Source organism: Gopherus flavomarginatus, chromosome 2 (assembly GCF_025201925.1).
Source record: "Gopherus flavomarginatus isolate rGopFla2 chromosome 2, rGopFla2.mat.asm, whole genome shotgun sequence".
NCBI lineage: Eukaryota > Metazoa > Chordata > Testudines > Testudinidae > Gopherus > Gopherus flavomarginatus.
The window spans coordinates 168,467,992-168,489,071 of NC_066618.1; the positions used below are offsets into that span (position 1 = coordinate 168,467,992).

The window sequence follows — 21,080 nt, forward strand, 5'->3', positions numbered from 1 at the left end:
GTTGCACCAAAGACACACGTTAGATTTGTTTAAATCATGAGGAAATCCCAGGTATTAATCCCCGAAGGAGAAAAAAAAAAACTAGTTACACCAAAAGACCAGATGCTTCAGAGGTAAGTATATTTGGTGAATTTAAAGTTATTAAATCAGTCAGTGAAAGAAATGACTACGGTCACGTAGTAGTGGATAATAGGAAAAAAAATTGTCTACATACAAAGAAGCAAAATAGCACCAAAAAGAATTTGCAGCTTTCAACAGAGGAAAGCGTCCAAAAGTTTCAGGTAAAGCACATTTGCTATGCAATAAGAGTTACAATGTGAAGATAAACACTGATAAGCTATTGTTCAAAATGCATTTGCTTATTTCCTCCCCCAAAACTTGGAGAACTAGAATTTCTCAAAACGATGATACCTGAGGGATAGCTGGTGGTAAAGAAAGAAACAAAAATTTCTAGTGATGATCATCATCATTTCATATTGGCTTAATGGTGGTTGATAATGTAATTTTAAAATTAATTAAATTAACTTCCACACAGCAAAAGGAAAGGAATGCACATCTGATCCATGAAGGCCATTTAAGTGTGGGCTTATGCAAGAGAGAACCAGAGGAATACATTAATGAGTTCATATGAACAAACAGATTGCAGATATGTCTATGAAATATTCAGTATATCACATATTGATCACAACAGTTTAAAGGACTTTTATATCTTCACCAAGTACCATAAAGACTTTGTGTTGAGGTTTCTTAATGAAACAATGATTCATCATGTGAAATTTATCTCTGTGATGCAGGATTTCTGATCAAGTGCTTTCAGATCATGATCCTCAAATAGATGATGCAGAAAAGCTATTACAACTGGACAGCAAACCCATTTGCCTCTTGGGATGTGAATAACCCAGTGAGAATATGACAAAGAGGCAAGCAGGGATCTTCACAAGTACTGCTCAAAGAATATTCTCCTGCTCTGCAGATGAGAAGCAACCACCTAAAGGACATACAAGTCACTTTGACCATGTTACCCTTCTCTTTAAATTCCTCCACTGGCGCCTCCTTCTCTGCTGCATCAAACATAACCTCCTTGTTTTCACTTTCAACGCCCTTCAGTGTCAATCCCCATACTCCCTCTCACCTCTCATTCGCTATCCAGTTATCAACGATTGCCTCTGATTATACCCATGTCAGCCTCCATTGCCCACTTGTTAAATTTTCAAATAAGTACCTTGATGCTTTTTCCCATGATGTCTCTCAAGTTTGGGACATGTTTCATAAACATCCACAAAGCTACTTCATTAATTATCTTGAAATCCCTCCTCAAAACTCTCCTTTGCCATGAAGCCTACATAAGAACATAAGAACGGCCATACTGGGACAGACCAAATATCCATCTAGCCAAGTATCCTGTCTTCTGACAGCAGCTAATGCCAGGTACCCCAGAGAGAATGAACAAATAATCATCAAGTGATCCATTTCCTGCTGCTCATTCCCAGTTTCTGGAAAACAGAGGCTAGAGACACCATCCTTGCCCATCCTGGCTAATAGCCATTGATGGATCTATCTCCATGAATTTATCTAGTTCTTTTTTGAACCCTCTTATAGTCTTGGCCTTCACAACATCCTCTGGCAAAGAGTTTCACAGGTTTACTATGTGTTGTGTGAAGAAACAATAACTTGCTGTCTATTAATTCCATTTGATGACCCCTAGTTCTTGTGTTATGAGAAGGAGTAAATGTTATGTTATAAGTGTTATAACACTTATTTACTTTCTTCACACCAGTCATGATTTTATAGACCTCAATCATATCCCGCCCTTAATTGTCTTTTTTCCAAGCTGAAAAGTCCCAGTCTTATTAATCTCTCCTCATACAGAAGCTGTTCCATACCCTTAATCACTTTTGCTGCCCTTTTCTGAATCTTTTCCAATTCCAATATATCTTTTTGGAGATGGAGTGACCCACATCTGTATGCAGTATTCAAGATGTGGGCGTACCACAGATTTACACAGAGGCAATATGATATTTTCTGTCTTATTATCTATCCCTTTCTTAACGAATCCCAACGTTCTGTTCACTTTTTTGACTGCCACGGCACATTGAATGGATGTTTTCAGAGAACTATCCACAATGACTCAAAGATCTCTTTCTTGAGTAGGAACAGATAATTCAGACCCCGTCATTTTATATGCATAGTTGGGATTATGTTTTACAATGTGCATTACTTTGCATTTATCAACATGGAATTTTGTATGCCATTTTATTGCCCAGTCACCCAGTTTTGAGAAATTCTTTTTTAGCTCTTCACAGTCTTCTGGGGACTTAACTATCTTGAGAAGTTTTGTATCATCTGCAAATTTTACCACTTCACTGTTTACCCCTTATTCCAGATAATTTATGAATATGTTGAATAGGACTGGCCCCAGTACAGATCCTGGGGGACACCACTATTTACCTCTCTCCATTCTGAAAACTGACTGTTTATTCCTACCCTTTGTTTCCTATCTTTTAACCAGTTACCAATCCATGAGAGGACCTTCCTGCTTATCCCATGACAGCTTACTTTGCTTAAGAGCTTTTGGTGAGGGATCTGGTCAAAGGCTTTCTGAAAATCTAAGTACAGTGTATCCACTGAATCCCCTTGTCCACATGCTTGTTGACTAGCTCAAAGAATTCTAGTAGATTGGTGAGGCGTGATTTCCCTTTACAAAAATCCTGGTGACTCTTCTTCAACAAATTATGTCCATCTATGTGTCTGACCATTTTGTTCTTTACTATACACCTCTACCCCGATATAACGCTGTCCTTGGGAGCCAAAAAAACTTACTATGTTATAGGTGAAATCGTGTTATATCGAACTTGCTTTGATCCACTGGAGTGTGCAGCCCCCTCCTGCCCCCCCGGAGCACTGCTTTACTGCGTTATATCCAAATTCATGTTATATCGGGTCACGTTATACTGGGGTAGAGGTTTAGTTTCAACAAGTTTGCTTGGTATTGAAGTTAGGCTTACTAGCCTCTAATTGCCGGGGTCACCTCTGGAGCCCTTTTTGAAAATCGGTGTCACATTAGCTATCTTTAGACCATTTGGTATGGAAGTTGATTTAAATAATAGGTTACAAACTACAGTTAATAGTTCTGCAATTTCACATTTGAGTTCCTTCAGAATTGTATGGTGAATATCATCTGGTCCTGGTGACTTATTACTGTATAGTTTATCAATTTGTTCCAAAATCTCCTATAATGACACCTCCATCTGGGACAATTCCTCAGATTTGTCACCTAAAAAGAATCTCAGGTTTGAGAATCTCCTTCATATTCCAAGCTGAGAAGACCGATGCAAAGAATTCATTTTGTTTCTTCTCAATGGCCTTATCATCTGTAGCGAGGCATCCTGGCTCCCTGCCGCGCCTGAAAGGGACGAGCCAGAACAGGTGCCGAGATGGGCGGAGCCACCGCTGCCAGTCCCCACCCTCCAGAAGATAAGGGGCAGGACAGGAAGTATAAAGGCCCAGCCCCAGCGCTCAGTTAGGCGCAGGCCGCCGGAGGGGACAGATGCGGGTGCTCAAGCTCCCGCCAGGCCCAGCCTGACCCGTGCTCGGTATCCAGAAGAGTGCTGGCCTGAGCTTCACCGTGCCCGGTATCCCGAAGAGCGCTGGCCTGAGCTTCCTCGTGGCCAGTATCCAGAGGAGCTGCCTGAGCTTCCCTACGCCCGGTATCCAGAGGAGCTGCCTGAGCTTCCCTACGCCCGGTATCCAGAGGAGCTGCCTGAGCTTCCCTACACCCGGTATCCAGAGGAGCTGCCTGAGCTTCCCTACGCCCGGTATCCAGAGGAGCTGCCTGAGCTCCCCTAGGGCCGGTATCCTGAGGAGCCCATGGTCTGGGACCCACCGGACGAAGCCGGCGAGAGACAGGTACTTAGAGAGGAGGAGACTGAATGTGGCCCGGGGGTAGCTGACCCCAGTCTGGCTCCAGGGGACCTCGAACCAATGTCAGTGTGTTGCGGCCAGGATCCCCACTGACTGCAGCGAATCTTTACTGCTGCCAGGGCCCTGGGTCGGGACGCAGTGGAGTGGGAGGGCCTGTGTCCCCCCTGCCACCCCTTGAGGGTGGCAGAGTCCACCTCCCCCTGGCCTGAGGAGGCCTTCTGTACTGTTTAACTTGCTGTTCAGCCCCTGCCTGAGGGTCTGACCCTTACCGGGGTTTGCTGTCCCGCTCTGCTCCAGGGCCAGGCTTACGGACTCGATGTCCACCCAGCCCCTGTTTTAAGGGCCGGGACTCTGACTTGCTTAGGGACTGTTTGTTTGCTCAGCCCCACTGAAGGCTCTGAGCCCTGGACAGATTGCTGCTGTGTAGCGAGGTGCCCTAGCTCCCCGCCGCTCCTGAAAGGGATGAGCCCCAGCACCAGACCCTTACAGTTCCCTTCCCAGCATATACAAAGGACCCATCCTGTGAGAAACTGAGTACAGTGTATGGTCTACAGGGAGCGTGACTCTTGACTCTTATGTCAACTTATTCTCCTCTTTGACATTTTCATTTAATGGGTTTTTTAATGTATGGATGCTGTCATAAACGGATAGTTAAGAGTTAATGGAACAGAAGTACTTCATATCTCTTTTGCCTGTAAAGGGTTAACAAGATCAGTAAGCCAGGCTGTCTCCTAACCAGAGGACCAATCAGGGGACAGGATACTTTCAAATCTTGAGGGAGGGAAGTTTGTGTGTGCTGTTAGTTTTTGGTTGTTGTTCACTCTGGGGGTTCAAAGTGACCGGATGTGCAACCAGGTTTCTCTCCAATCTCTCCAATACAGGCTCTTATAAGTTTAAAATAGTGAGTACTGGATAGATAAGGCGAGCTAAGCTTATGTTTGTTTTCTTTATTTGCAAATGTGTATTTGGCTGGAAGGAGTTCAAGTTTGTATTTTGCTGAAAGGATTTTAAGGATTTTGGGGGGAGGGATAGCTCAGGGGTTTGAGCATTGGCCTACTAAACCCAGGGTTGTGAGTTCAATCCCTGAGGGGGCCATTAAGGGAACTGGGGTAAAAATCTGGGGATTGGTCCTGCTTGGAGCAGGGGGTTGGACTAGATGACCTCCTGAGGTCCCTTCCAACCCTAATAGTCTATGATTCTATGAATTTGTACTTGTATACTTAGGCTGGGAGGGTATTCCCAGTGTCTATAGCTGAAAGACCCTGTAACATATTCCATCTTAAATTTACAAAGATAATTTTTACCTTTGTTCTTTCTTTAATTAAAAGCTTTTCTTAAGAACCTGATTGTTCTTTTTTTTTTATTTTATTCTGGTGAGACCCCAGGGGACTGGGTCTGGATTAACCAGGGACTTGGTGGGGAGAAAGGAGGGAAGGGGGAGAGAGAGGTTAATTTCTCTCTGTGTTAGGATTACTTTCTCTCTCAGGGATAGTCTGGGAGGGGGAAAGAGGAGGAAGGTGAATTTTCCTCTCTGTTTGAAGATTCAAGGAGTTTGAATCACAGTGATCTTCCAGGGTAACCCAGGGAGGGGAAGTCTGGGAGAGGCAACAGTGAGGGAAAGGGTTTACTTTCCTTGTGTTAAGACCCAGAGGGACTGGGTCTTGGGGGTCCCCGGGCCAGGTTTTTAGGGGGGACCGGAGTGTACCAGGCACTGGAATTCCTGGTTGGTGGCAGCGCTACAAGTACCAAGCTGGTAACTGAGCTTAGAGGAATTCATGCTGGTACCCTATCTTTTAGACGCTAAGGTTCAGAGTGGGGAATTAGACCATGACAGATGCACTTCTGTTTAACCTGTGCGTATTTTTTGTATGAGTTTTGTTTGGATTAGTTTTACAAGTAGTTTTAGAGAATATTAAGCAGATGAACAATGAACATCTGCTCACAAAAAGGTGATGAGCAATGGAGCAATGAAAACCAACAATTGTTGTTCACTGAATTTTAAAAGACATAAGCAGAGGGCTTCAGGAGCTTTTGCTAGATTTCATGAATATGGTAATAGGTGAAATCATTTCTATTATCAGGCACGGTGATTTACAGTAAGAAATAATGAGATTCTACCTTTGAAATATTATGAAGTTTTATATGTGCTACAGTTCCCCCAAAGAGAATTTTTGCCATAGTTACAGAATTGTCACTGGTTTTCAAAGCAAAAATTGTTCCTTTTTATTTGCTTATAGAAATGACAATCTTCTTTTATGTAGAAGACTGAAAAATTGGGGTGGAATCATAAACAAATTTACTTTCTGTGAAACTACTGAAGACATCCCTTTTGGTTTTGCCATGTGTGCAAGAAAGAAGGGGCTTTGAGGACTTGTGAGGTGGGTGCATATACGTGCACAATTCTAATTACCACTTATGAAGGATTCTCATTTTCTGGGGGTTTTCTGCCTTCTGTATTCATTCAAATATTTTTTGTATTGTTGACTGAGGAATGTGTGATTGTCTTTTAGCTGCACATAAGAAAATGACTGGTAAATGCAGATGGTAGTGGATAGCTTTTTATTATTAATGCCTATAATCCTCTATTTACCCAGGGAACAAGATATAGTGTAACACAGATACCAGCTGTAATAGCTTCCTACACTATTCATCATGTCTCAGTCTTGACCTCTGTGGACCAGTTTTAGCAGATCTATTTGTGTATTGATCTCTGCTGATATTCCCATAGTCCAGTGGTGTGTTTTGTGATGGAAACATTTGCCAAATAGGAACACAATTAATGTCACCTGCCTTGTTTTTATTACACGGAAAAATCTAATTGCAATTAATTGGGAGGAGTCAGAGAAAAATAAAATACATTATTAAAAAAAACAACAACTTTGCATGGGTTACTATACTCCCTCCTTTTTTCCCAGGACCAACAAAATATTAGAGATTGTCTTGGTAACACTTGCATTCAAATTTTAAAAGGGCATTTCAGTAGAAAATAACACAGACATTTCTGGCTCTGGATGCACCCAGGTGAAGGCAGTAGATTTGTCATTCATCACAGGAAAGACCAGATTGCCTGACTGGCCCCTCGAGGAAATGAAGTGGAAGGAAATCACTCTTCTTCAGATAGGGGTTAGCAAACACCTGTTGTTTGGCAGAGATGATATGAGATTGGAGAATTAATGGATGCTTATCTCTGAAACTTTTCAGGTATATCCATACTGCATCATTGTTCTTTAGAGTGAGCTTGAGTCACTGGTACCTCTCTAAGAAACAGAAGATTCAGAACTAACCTATTGGTTGGAGTAGATGATGTGCTGGCTGTGATGAGTCAGGGTATATTCAATTCAGTTATTGACCAAGCAGTATGGCATAATGGATACAGCACTGGACTGGCAGAAGACTGGGTTCTATTCCTATCTCTAGCACTTGGTCTACTATATTTTTGGGGGCAAGTTGCCTTTCTGTGCCTCAGTTTCTGTGATAGTGATTCCCAGACCTGTGAGCCACTGTGTTACCACCCCAGCAAGTGCCAGCTTTGCTGTTGCTAAACTATGTATCAGTTTCCTGAGACACCATCTTGTCTGCCTTGCCAGCAAACTCTTCAGGACTCTGCCCATCCAAACCTTGCCTAGCAGATAACAGTCAGGGAACTCCAATTCACAAATTTCCCAGAGATCAGTTTGCAATACTCAGCCTCTCTCACAAACCTTTATCAAATTTGCAGCACCCTTAAAGAGACAGTATACAGCAGTTTATTAGCTGGGATTCACAAACCCTCCACTTCAAACAAAACACCGAGCTTGTTTATCGTAAAAGTAAAATAAGTTTATTAACAAAAGGGCATAGGACTAAGTGATACCATGTAGAAAGAATAAAAATAAAAATGGTTACAAACAAATGAAACTAAAATGCGCTTCTAAGATTAAAACTTAACTTTATCGGCTATAGTTCTTGTTCAAGATGGCTTCCCTACTTACAGCAACTTCTCCAGCATGGCTGGCTATTCCAGCAGGGATCCACCCTTACAGAATGATAGTGCTGGTTTCTTTGTTTTCTCAAGAGGTAGCTAACTCTAGGGTAGCGGTTCCCAAACTTGGTTCATGGCTTATTCAGGGTAAGCCCCTGTCAAGCTGCGAAAGGCTTTGTTTAACTGAGCGCCCGCAGGTATGGCTGCTTGTGGCTCCCAGTGGCTGCAGTTCACCATTCCTGGCCAATAGGAGCTGCGGGAAGCAGTGGCCTAGCCCACGCCACTTCCTGCAGCTCCCACTAGCCGGGAACAGCAAACTGCACGCCACTGGGAGATGCGAGCGGCCGTACCTGCGGGCGCTCAGTTAAACAAAGCGTTTCGCAGCTTGACAGGGGCTTACCTTGAACAAGCCATGAACCAAATTTGGGAATCCCTGTTCTAGGGCTTGCACACTCTCTCTCTAGTCCAGTAAACCTTTAAAATGTATTCTTCTGCGGTATTGGCCTCTTTTATTTGGCTGGAGAAAATCTGATTATCACCCCCCTTCCCCCTGCAAAGTGCCAGGTTTAAAAACATTTTAGTCTCATATTTCCAGCACATCTGTAAAGATTTTTGTGGGTTAACCATACATACATCACACAAGAATATTAATAATCAGTGATTTATTAGTTTATACATGATATATTACATACCATCTTTGAGGTAAATATCATGACAACAGTATCATCTGGCATTGAGGTGCTCTTAGGGACACAATTTCCTCATGTATGAAATGGGGGATCATAATCCTGACCTTCTTTGTAAAGGGCTTTGAGATTTACTGATTAAAAGTGCTATATAAGAGCTAGGTATTATTACTAACAAATTGTGTTATTAATCTTTTAAACTTTCTCCTTTTGCACTGATAGTGTGTGCAAAGCAGCTGTTCCCCTGGGATTTCCTCTTTGATATTTATTAGTCTGGGCTTGCTGCTCAAGGCTGCACACCTGAGGTAGCCAGCAGATTTTTCCCTTAGCCCAAAATATCTCGCCATCTCAGCATAGTCTGATCCTGCCTACGATATATTCCATAGGGATTTTGTCATGCCAGTGGATTATGATGCAAGTACATGCATGGTTTACATGCCATGCATACATTACAAACATATTTTTACCACAGTCACCGGAAGTTCAGGATTGATTTCTTTCCTACTAACTGCTCAGGCTGACTAGCATGAAATTTAATTTGTGCTAATCAACTTGAGGTGAGGGGAGCAGAAAATTTATGTGGCTCATTTATTTTCCATTACTGCAGCAATCTTCCCCCTACTTATATCCCTTAATAGAATGTTTTATATAGCAGCTTTCATACTTTATAAAGCAGAGGCTCAAGCACTACTGATGCAAACACTGTGTAGGCAAACTGTGTAGCTGTTATGCTTTCAACAGTGGCTCACTTAGCCCCTGCAATGGTGCAGCATTCCATAGTCCTGCACCGAAATCAGGGCTGGATTAAGGTAATCCGGGACCAGGGCCGGCTCTAGGCACCAGCCCTCCAAGCATGTGCTTGGGGCGGCACCTTCTAAGGGGCGGCACTCCGCCCCCCTCCCCCCGCTTTTTTTATTGTTGTTTTTATTTTTTTGCTTGGGGCCTCATTGCCGGGAGCCGCCCCTGGCACAACCACTCGCCCGAGCCAGGATCCGCGCCCGCTGCACAGCCCGGCGGCGCGCTGCACAGCCCACTCGGCAACGCGGCGCCGCCGGGAGTGGCAGCGGCAGCGGCAGCGGCAGCGGCAGCAGGACCCCTCCTCCCTCCGTCCCCGGCTCCAAACACATTCCGGGAGCCCCTCTCACCGCCTCCGCAGCCCGAGCTTGGCTCCCGCTCCGTCCCCGGCTCCTCACACAGCCCGGGCTGCGGCGGCGGTGAGAGGGGCTCCCGGAGTGTGTAAGGAGCCGGGGAGGGAGGCGGGGTCCCCTGGAGCCCAGCCCGGGCTGCGGCGGTGACGAGAAGGGCTCCCAGAGTCAGGGCTGCCCAGGCACGGGCGGTGGGAAGTGAGGCAATTTTCTCCAGGCCCCGCAGGGTATGTCGGAGGCTCCCCATCCCCTGGTGTCTCAGCTGGTAAGGGGGCGGGGCTGCGTGCCGCAGCTGAGCGGCGGGAACTCAGGCCCAGCTGGAGACACCACACCGCTGCAGCACTGTCGGGGAGAGGGGGTAAGCGGCATGGTAAGGGGCTGGGCCGGAGCCGGGCACCCCCCGACCCCATCCCCCCCTAGCCCTGACCCCCAGCTCCGAGCCCAGTCCCTTTGAGCTGGGCACCCTCCGACCCCATCTCCCCACAGTCCTGAGCCCAGCCCCTGTGAGCTGGGCACCCCCCAACCCAGAGCCCAGCTCCCCACCCAGCCCTGGGCAACAGCAGCACCGCCCCCAGGCAGTGACAGCCCATTGGCACCAACCATCACCATCACCCAGTAACAGCCCATTGTGTAACTGCAGACATACAAACCAGTAAAGCATTTAATGTTTTAAAATAATTATTACAAATTAATTTTTGAATGTGTTTCACTAGTTATTTTTTACATTTCCAAATACATGTTACTATAGTATATTATTGCAACTTTTTTTTATGGAAGGGCCCCCGAAATTGCTTTGCCTGAGGCCCCCTGCATCCTCTGGGCAGCCCTGCCCAGAGTGTGTGAGGAGCTGGGGAGGGAGGGAAACGGGGTCCCCTGGAGCTGAGCCCCGGCTCGGTGGCGGTGAGAGGGACTCCTGGAGTGTGTGAGGAGGTGAGCAGCCAGCTGGGCTCATCGGTGCTGAGCAGGTAGCCCCACAGCCAGAGATCCTCGCCTTCCCTCCCACTGAGGCTGGGCCAGGGCACCATGAGGCTGAAGAGCAGCAGGTCCGGGGGGCTCTCCAGGTCCTCGGCCACCAGCATGTTGGGGGTGAGGGCGGTGAGCACAAACTGATCCACCTCAGTCACCAGCAGTGCCGTGAAGCCCAGAGAGGGGGCCGTGTTCTCTGCGCTGCCCCGCAGGCGTGCCACTGCCCAGCAGTTCCACCTGCATGGGTACAGAGTCGCAGCTGGGCCAGGGCTCGGCTGCAGTGTGCTGGTAGCAGATCCCACGTTTGGGGGGGAGCCCAGTGCTGGGGCAGCAGGGGGTGTGAGTGGGGGCGCACTGGTGGGCAAGACGGGAAGCTCTTGTCTGGGGGGCGGGAAGGGGCAGCCAAAAATTTTTTTGCTTGGGGCAGCAAAAAACCTGGAGCCGGCCCTGTCCAGGACCATAGGCACATGACAATTTGAGGCCTCCTGTGGCTTCACCCCTGCAGAGCTGCTCTCATGCCCTTGGAGTGGCAGTGCGAAGGTGCCCATTTCCTTCTCAGGAGACAGTGGCATGGTACTCTCCTGTCTCTTTAGGAGAGGTACCAGGGCCCCTTCCTCCCTTTGTGAATGGAAGAGGTGGGCCTCTTATTATTTACTGAAGTAGCCTGGATGTATATGTTTCGGTGAGTGAGGAAGTACCCAATACACTCTTCTCTTCCTGCCCCGTGTAGAGTTCCCTGAAGGGACAGTGCTGGCATGGCCCTCCAGGGCAGTAGATCTTGGAGATAACACCCTATTGAGATATGTGCATCAGTTCACGCTTCTCAGAGCTGTTGTTTTAGGCTGTCTGCAGTCGAAGCAGATGTTACTGCATTGGTTACACTTGGTTCATATTTTTCAAGTTTTTCTTCAAAACCATGAAGCAAGTAACTTACTTAAAAAGAAAGAAAGAAAGGCAAGACTCTCATTTTTCATCATAAGAAATAGGACTTTAGGCTTGGACCTATGGTGCCTATGCCTTAATTCAGTCCCAGACAAAATATAAACTTTGAGCATAAATACTGCTCTTGGTTAAGAATTTAAAAACCATGCAGATGCCTCTGTCACTGTTTTCCATCTGCAAGGAAGTGTTTAGGGTCATTACAGTACAAATTTTGTCTTTATAACTCGAGAGCATCACTAACATGGTGCTATCAGCCATTTTTGTGCAGCTTTGCAAGGAGTTAAAGATAGCCGATAACCTGTGTTAGAGCACAATGGAATATCTGGAGAGCCATTGGGTACATTTCAACCTACAAGTAATTTTCAAACAAATCATTTAAAAATCAGTAGATTTCAGGGAAAACCATTGTTATCTAGTATTGGTGTGTCCATCTAGCCACAAAAAACTTGAGTGGCATATATAATATGGAGCTGCTAACTAGTGTGTAGGCTCTTATTTGGGACATATTTGCATTAAAATGTAGCCATTAATTCATTTTTTGTAAAAGGGGAAAGTAGCAGTGACTAGAGACGATGTTGGCAGGGGTTTGCACTCCAATGCCAAGGTATTTCAGTCCTGATTTATAGCAACTTTGATAGTCCACTCCTGAGCCATTATTTACCTAGATTCATCTTTTTAAGAATTACATCAAATTGTGTGGCATTTTGGTAATGTGCTAATGCCCACTAGTTATTAGGATGTGCCATAATTTGGGCTCAATCACTGATCTCCAGATGGGAAAGGATAATTCACTAATGTGTGTGTAGACCGATGATTATGATGTGGTGTAGGGTATATGGCAGGGTTTCTCAAACAGTGGTCACCGCTTGTGTAGGGAAAGCCCCTGGCAGGCCAGGCCGGAGTGTTTACCTGCCCCATCCGCAGGTCTGGCCGATCGTGACTCCTACTGGCTGCGGATCGCTGCTTTGGGCCAATGGGAGCTGCTGGAAGGGGAGGCACCACGGATGGACCTGCGGACGGGCAGGTAAACACACCGGCCCAGCCCGCCAAGGGCTTTTCCTATGCAAGTGGTGACCCCTGTTTGAGAAACCCTGGTACATGGTGAGGCAAGACAGAATGTAGTGCTTGTTAGGTTTTGTAATGATTCTTGAATGGCATATTTGCACTAATGTTCATTAATATTTTAATTAGTGGCAAAGGGTGCCTAGAACCCAAGACAAGCATCCTTTTTTTTGTATTGAATTCCAAATAAATAATGAATCTCTGGTGCTGACAAACCCCTTCTCATCAACTTTGCAACCCCCAGGGATACTTTTGCCATTACTGAATAATCACATTAAAGCAGAAGTTCTCAAACTGTGGTCTCTTGTTCTCTGGTGGGTCATGGAGCACTTGCAGATGCTTTGCAGAAAGTTGCCTGCTCACATGTGGCTGGTGCTCCCTGTCCTTATTTCCAGATTCTAAATTACATTAAAAGGAAGCTAAAAGTATATTAAATACTTTTGTTAATATTCCTTAGACATGTTGACAGTTGCGTGTTTGCCACAGGGATGTTATGATACCATGGATAGAAAGGAGGTACCTAGGGGATTATGAATGGATGGGTAGGTGATGCCTGAGGCAATCTCTGTATTAAAATGTGATCCATGCTATGAAAATATTTGAGAACCACTGTTTTAAAGCAGGGCCGCCCCGGGGTGGGAGACAAGTGGAGCAATTTGCCCCAGGCCCTGCAGGGGCCCCCACGAGAGTTTTTCAAGGTCTCTGGAGCGGGGTCGTTCACTCGCTTTGGGAGCCCCGGAAAACTCTCGTGGGGCCTGGGCTCCCGGAGCTGCTTCTGCTCCAGGTCTTAGGCGGCAATTCAGTGGTGGGGGCCTCCCGCCGCCGAAGACCCTAGGCCCCCCGAATCCTCTGGGCAGCCCTGTTTTAAAGTGATATGTGTTCCTTGTCTTGTTAATAATAATAATAATAATTAATAATAATAATAGATATTGAGTTCTTTCTAACATGCTATGCCCATAGAGCTCAAATTGTTTTACAAAAGAAGTAAATATCATTATCTTCATTTTACAGATGAGGAAATTTAACTGCAGGGATGGGGTCACAGTAAGGCAGTGACAAGGTTGGGAATCCACTGGGCCACACTGCCTTCTATAGAAAGATATAAATGTCATCCAAAAATATGTCTTAGACATGAAACATGAGGTGTGTCACATAGGTTGTAAACTCTTTGGGGCAGAGGACCATCTTTTGGCTTTGTGCCTAGCACAATAATGTCTTGCTTCATGACTTGGGCTCCTACGCACTACCACAATATGGATTCGGAATAATAATAATAATAATGAATATAATAAAAAGGATCAGAAATAAACGTTAATGTCTAACATGGATTATTTCCTTCAGGCCCATATAATTTGTGGATTATTTATTTATTTTATTTTATTTTGCATAGGGAAATAAAGGTTATACCTATTTCAGACATAGAAAAAAAAGGGGGAAAATATCTTCCACAATGTGATATTTATTATAACTCCATGTGACAGGATTGTGCAGTATTATTGTCAGTCAGAGGTCATTTTAAACAGCCAGATTCTGCAACTCTTTCTTACAATGTCTGGTCTGTACTCACAAAGGTAATTCTATTGGCTTCAGCGGGACTACTCTGATTACTAAATCCTACTTAATGCAAGTAAGTGCTGAAGAACCTGGTAGAATCTCTATATTGCCTTCTGATAAATAAGATTATGGAAACCTGCTTTTGAAACAACAGGTTTTACAAGAGGCTATTGGGTAATGCAAGGTCAGATTGATTTCCACAGGTTTCATAGAAGCCACATTCAAATAAACAGACAAAACAGGTAGATGAGAAGGAAAGGAAGCAAGCAAGCGAGCATGTGTTGATTATATCAAATGGAATATTTGCATTATCATATTATGATGAAGAGCATCATGAATAAGTAAATAGATTCACCATCTGACAGAAGTAGCATTGTAAAATACTAAGGAAACCCATTTTAGTCTGGTGCTTGCTTTCACCTAAATTTGAATTTTTTTTTTAAATCATTCCTTCCATGATGTTGCCTGAACTATGCTTGGCTCAATAAGAATGACAAGTTCCACCCATGACCTGGGATTATGTTGATTCATTAAATTTATATCTCACCAGTTGACTAGCACCTTCTGATCATATCATAACATGAAAATGCTGAATTTTAAAATAATCCAATTTGCTTTCATAATATCTAGGCATTATGTCTTTTATCTCAAATCAGATGTAAAGGATGAATGGCTTTCACCTCCTCCTCAAGAGGTGAATAACATATTGAATGACGGAGGAAGGGGGAAAATGGAAGATATTAATCATGCTGATCATTTCATATGAAGATTTGAGAGTCTGATACAAGGTATGCCTTTTAATTTGTGTTTATGAACACTTATACTTTCACACTCACTGATTTTTTTATTGTTAAGACATGCCAAAAAGTATGTTATTCATCAGCAGAAAATGTGGGGTTTTGGATCAACTCATTACCTGTGAAATTGATTTTCAATTTCCAAAACTAATGGGATAAATGAAATACGCCTGTATAAACTGTCAGATGGCATAGATACTGAGAGGCAGATACTCAGCTGGTGTAAATTGATGTCAGTTGGCTTCAATGGAACTATTATGATTTGTACCAGCTGAGTATTTGCCCCTAAGAATAATATTGAGAAGGTCTACTGGTATAGTTAATGATGACTTCATTTTCCTTTTAACAAACATAGATACCTTACCCACACTTTTTTCTCTTTCAGTGGTGTTAGACCACTGTGCAGACTTCAACAGCTCTTCTTCCAGGTGCTTAAATGAGCCATTTTAAAATATTTTCTGTGTCTGAGAGAAAATTTGGGTCTCTGTACAGTGACATATGTTGAGTAAGATCTGTAAAAAAGTAAGATCTGTGGGGTCAGAACAACATGGATAACATTTAATAGCCAACAAATGTACACTCACACATTTGAATCTTTATGATTTGGCATTTTTGAAATCAGTAGTTTATAACAACAAAGCCACAATGATGCCATGTTTGGGACAGGGAAAATTGGGTCTAAAATGTAAGTTGTCCCTTATATTCTAGATACCCTGTTAGCAAAATGTATGAAATCTAAATAGGAAGCTGCATTCCACTGGTTTCAGAATACATACTGTGTCATGCATGGGAAGTTGCTGTGCATTCCCATATTGCTGCTATAAAAACATTGTTTTGAAATAATAGATTTCATAAGAGGCTATATAATAGTTAAAGAGCAGATTTTTATCATGTAAAGGCAGTGTTGTAATGGATAAGATATTGGAGTGGAGATGCTGCTTGTATTCCTAACTCTGCCACTGACTTGCTGTATGATCTTGAGCAAGTCAGTTTAGCTTCTGGTGTGTCAGTCTTCCCACCTGTAACATGGGGATAGTGCTACTTCTCTTGTTTTGTCAGGCCCCTTGAGATACACGGATGAAAAGTGCTATATAAGAGCTAAGTCAGTATAATAAAGTTATAGTACTTTTCACTAATAGATCTCAATGCACGTCACAATCTATAAGGTATTTATTCTCACAACAACTCTTTGAGTAGAAAAATGCTACTATCCCCATTGTACAGATGGGGAATTGGGGCAGAGAAACTTGCCCGAACTGTCACAGGAAGTCTGTGGCAGAGTAGGGAACTGAGCCTGGATTTCCCAAATCCTAGGCTAGTGTCATAAACACTGAATAATTCTTCCTCTCTATTATTATTAGCAAATGAGACATGCCACTCCTTTCCATACAGGATTGAACAATTATTTGTCTCTAGCACTTTCTCAGTCTTGAACTTTCTTCTAAGCTGCGCCTATATATACATAGTATCTTCTATGGTCCTTATCCTCCCTTTATTGAAGTCAGCGATAAAATTCTCGTTAAATTCCATGGAATTCCAAGGAGCAGAGCTTAGGTCCACTAGGAATGACATGAACAATCATCTGATCATAATGCTACTTTCTTGTTTAGTCACTCAAGACAAAAATATAGTGGGCTTCTAATGTGAGAGGACTTTTAAGTTATAGATCTTTTTACCACGATCGATCGCTGAAAGACAACACAATAATCTGTTTTTTTTAATCCTCCAGCAAAATTTGTTATCAATTTGATATTTGTTTTAATGTGAAAGGAATGACTGCTTCTCCTCGTATTCTGTTTGTTCAGATTTGTGAGTCATTTCCCTTCACTGTATTTCTTCCTTTTGAGGGAATCTGGTTTTTGGTCTCCCAAAATTACTTTTCATAAACTCACACACACAAAATGCAGTCGGCTTCCATTCAGACGTCCCTATTCATGTTCAAATATTTGTGCTACTCCAGATACCATTTGCATATATCACCTGCTGCAAGCCCTAGAAATTCAGAAGGCACTCTGATGAGAGTAGAAATGTCTTTGTGTAGGTTTTTGTTTCAGCAGCATCCTACAGTTAAATAGTACACACTGAAGAAAAGGGAATTAATACAATACTATTGCAATTCCAGGCTTGTTCAGCTGATTTTCCATGAGCACAAGATTTCTTCATGAAGTGTGAGAATTTTTACACAATGATTCTTTGAACATAACAGAGTGTTGATTTCCAATAAGGATCTGCCACATCTCTGAGCACTTGGCAGAAGCTTGATTAGGAAGAAATAAAGACAGGATAGCCGTTCTGTATTTTAAAACAGCTGCTACATCTTTTGTGTCCTCCTGAAATCAAAGCAAAATACCAGAAATAATGTGCCTTTAAGGGTCATATCATGCCAGGTTGTTGGCAGTATTCATCAGATGGAACTGAAATTAATCTACCACATTTCATGTCCTGAACAAACTGATCTTCAGAGGAAATTTTGAACCATATTATTTACAACACCCACATCCAGGGCCGGCTCTAGCCGTTTCGCCGCCCCAAGCACAGTGGCACGCCCCGGGAGCGCTCTGCCGCTCGCCGGTCCTGCGGCTCCGGTGGACCTCCTGCAGATGTGCCTGCGGATGCTCCACCGGAGCCCCAGGACCAGCGGACCCTCCACAGGCACGCCTGCGGGAGGTCCACCGGAGCCGCCTGCCGCCCTCTCGGCTACCGGCAGAGCGCCCCCTGCCACATGCCGCCCCAAGCATGCGCTTAGCGCGTTGGGGCCTGGAGCCGGCCCTGCCCACATCATACAGTTTTTGCCAGCTGAATACCTGTGACCTAGTGGCTGGCTAGGTTTTCAGAAACCATTTCAATTTTCAAAGATTTCCAGACACAATCAGATGTTACTAGTAAGTTGTTTGTTTCTATTCATAGCCTTATGAATGCGGTCTGAGTTAAGTAATTACTTTCTATTTGGCACCTAAATTGGGAAACTAAATTATTCTCATTGATTCATCCAATTATCACGGAGTATTTCTGCCAGCCCAACATGACTAACATCTTTGTTGACAAGCATTCAGATGAAAGCAATATACACACCTCTATAAATGAGCTGTTATCCTGAAGTCTGGATATCTGGAATTTCGGTCTTTATTCATAATGGCCAATTCATCAGGCAAGTTATAAAGCTTCTATACAGAAAACATGAAGGAGTCTTGACATAAAATGTGTAGAGACTAGGATATTATATTGCCACATTGTATTTTGTCTTTCAGCTTCTTTTGTACCTATATAATACACATTGCATTTTATTAATATCCCTATTATAGCCTTTATCAAAATAATAATAGGTGTTATCCCTTCATGTACCCAAATGTATAACAGTTAACTGTGATTATTGAAATAATATTTGTCTCGTCGAAGCATATTAAGAGAAAAACAGAGATGTGATAACTATATTGGGTACAACTTTGGTGGTTTACAATATTAAATAAAACAGACGTGCTTTTTCATTTAAGATTAACATTATTCATCTTTTAAGGGACATGCTTTTATAATTGTTTGACTACATAACATGCCTGTTCATGTAAAAGTCTTATATTATTGCTTATAAAACATTACAATAGGTGACAATATGTTATGTAATCTCACCTTGAATCCAAACTACTAGATTGTAAATCCACATGGCAGTACCGTATATTGAAATGCCATATCTCCATGTATAGCAGCAAATGCACATTTATTATGTTTACTATATTCCCTCTGATGCAGTTCTAAATAGCCACAACAAAATGTAAAGCACAAGGTCTAAATGTTTAATTGTATATCTATTCATGTTTAAAATTTAATTAATATCCTTTATAGGGGTGAAAAAAACCCCACACCTGTCCTCAACAAACTCCACTATTATGACCAGTATCATTAATAAGGAAGATGTTTGACCCTACTAGCTAAGCTATTTTAAGTGCATGGCTTACCTATGTCATAAGAAACTTGAAGTAAAGTACATTGCTCTGGGGCGTGAACTTGCTCATATTAAAGTCAACTGCAGTTTTGCTACTGACTTTACTAGGAGCAGGATTGGACTCCTGGTTGTAAACTTGTCTGCTGCAAAAGGAAATTACCCTAACCGAGCTCCTATTCTATTATCCTGACTCATCATTTTCAAGTGTCTGCAAGAGGATAAATTGGTACAGTATGCACATTGCTACAGTATTCACACTACTACATTATTGCAAGGAATATTGATTTCCTTAACATTAGTATTCATCATTCTTTGTTTGAGACTTGTATGCTCACTGAAATTGAATTGATGTGATTGCATGTTTCTTGTATGTGTGAAAAATGTTGTTTATCAGGTAACTGCATTCTGCAGGTTACTTTGAAGTCAAAATATCAACTGTGCCGTTCATTCTTTCTGCCTTGGTTTCTATCCAGTTTGCTGTTTCTAAATATCATGTTGGCTAGGCAGTTGGCACTTCTGGAAGTAGCCTTATACTTTAAGCTGGCTGTCTTTGACTTGCTGCTCAGAATATTCCAAGGTGCATTACCTTTACCTCTCCAGGTCCCTGAAGCTTATGCTAACAGTCATTTTAACTGACTGTCACTTTTTCTGCTGTATCAACTACATATAAAATATGGATTTTTTTCTTTTTGCTCTACAGAGATAGGGATTTTTCTCACTCAAATCAATGGCTAAAACTTGCTTCTTGTTTATCCTTTTATCTAGAGTGAATCCTGACTATAACCTTTCAATAAAAATAGAAGTGTAAGATAGAGGGGGGATTGCAGCTAACACTCAGAACAGGAGAGAGAGAATACTCTGCATAAAAATGTTAGGATATACTGTTAAAATGCAAATAAAATAGAACTTACTGTATGTTGACACTGTATAATAGCATAAAGCTTCCTAATATACATAAAGCAGTCTCTATGTATATATTATAATATTCAAGGAAATTAACCAGACATTACAAGTTTTGTGTTTCAACTTTCAGTAGTCTATTACAATATTTTTTTATAACAACATCTTAAAATCCACCCCCCCAACTTTATTCCAGAAAATAAAATAAACCAAACCTGAACAGAAAAGGTAACAATCAAGGATCACTACTGCTTTGAGCAACTTCCTTTAAAGAAAAGTTTCCACTTTTACTTCCAGTAATTCCAAGGCTAAAGTAAGTTAATCCTCTTACCTTATTCACCAATGTAAAGTGAATCTAGCTTGGCTCTGTGATGCACTGCTCAGTGTTGCTTCTCTGCCTGCTTTCCCTCTGCTGCCTGTTACAGTATCTCCACTGCTGGATGTACTTGCATCTAACTGGGGCTCCCTCTCTCCCAGAATCACTTTTAACTCAGGCAGGCAGGGAGCTGAAGCCAAAGGGACTCTCTATCTGATTGGTTTCCATTCAGTGCCCATGATTAATAAGAAACGTCCCTCACACAGAGAGATATTGCTGCTGATGGAGCCGCAATGCTCAACATGAGAAGGTTTGGGGCTGGGGGGAGTGCAGGCTTTGCCAGGCATACAGTGATTTGCAAGTGAATGCAGTGGGAGGCTACCGAGAGGAGGGCTTTGTCAAAGGACCTCTTTTTGATAGAATGAGCCTCTGGGTTTGAAGTCTCAGTTAATCAGTCCAATTTAATCTGTTTTCAGTTTTAATAATAAAAGTGGAGGCAGGTCTCTAACCCGTAAATCATCTGGAGAAAAGATGTACCCACGTTATCTATCGTTGTGATTCAATGCCATTTGTGCACACACAAACACTGAAGAATTTGATATTATCCGGTGCCAGTGCGGGGACAAAAGATTTGAAGTTGGAAGAAGAAGAAGTTAAAGAAGATCCTCCACCCATTCCCAAGTTTACAGCATTAGATTCATTTACAGAGATTACTAAATGATGGGAGTGTTATTGTACCTCAAAATGCATGTAATGCCACATTATTAAGAATGTTTCACTTGTCATGGTTAAGAGTTTTAGCACAATTACTGATATATAGTTCTGCCAGCTAAGGATATACAAATTTCCTGCTTCACAGTGCAGTCTGATTACCTACAGGGGACAGGAAGGAA

The 21,080-nt window shown here is 42.9% G+C and overlaps 1 long non-coding RNA gene across 7 annotated transcripts; it reads left to right on the top strand.

The window, feature by feature from the left end:
* Positions 1–9,303: 9,303 nt before the first annotated feature.
* On the top strand, positions 9,304–19,416 carry LOC127045019 (uncharacterized). Of its 7 annotated transcripts, XR_007772583.1 has the most exons (4): positions 9,852–10,071; positions 14,902–15,025; positions 15,420–15,462; positions 17,157–19,416. It is a non-coding gene; the product is annotated as an uncharacterized LOC127045019 (long non-coding RNA). The 7 variants fall into 7 exon arrangements; XR_007772584.1 differs by lacking the exons at positions 9,852–10,071; positions 15,420–15,462 and adding an exon at positions 9,304–9,377 and having other exon boundaries at positions 14,894–15,025; XR_007772580.1 differs by lacking the exon at positions 15,420–15,462 and having other exon boundaries at positions 14,868–15,025.
* Positions 19,417–21,080: the final 1,664 nt, after the last annotated feature.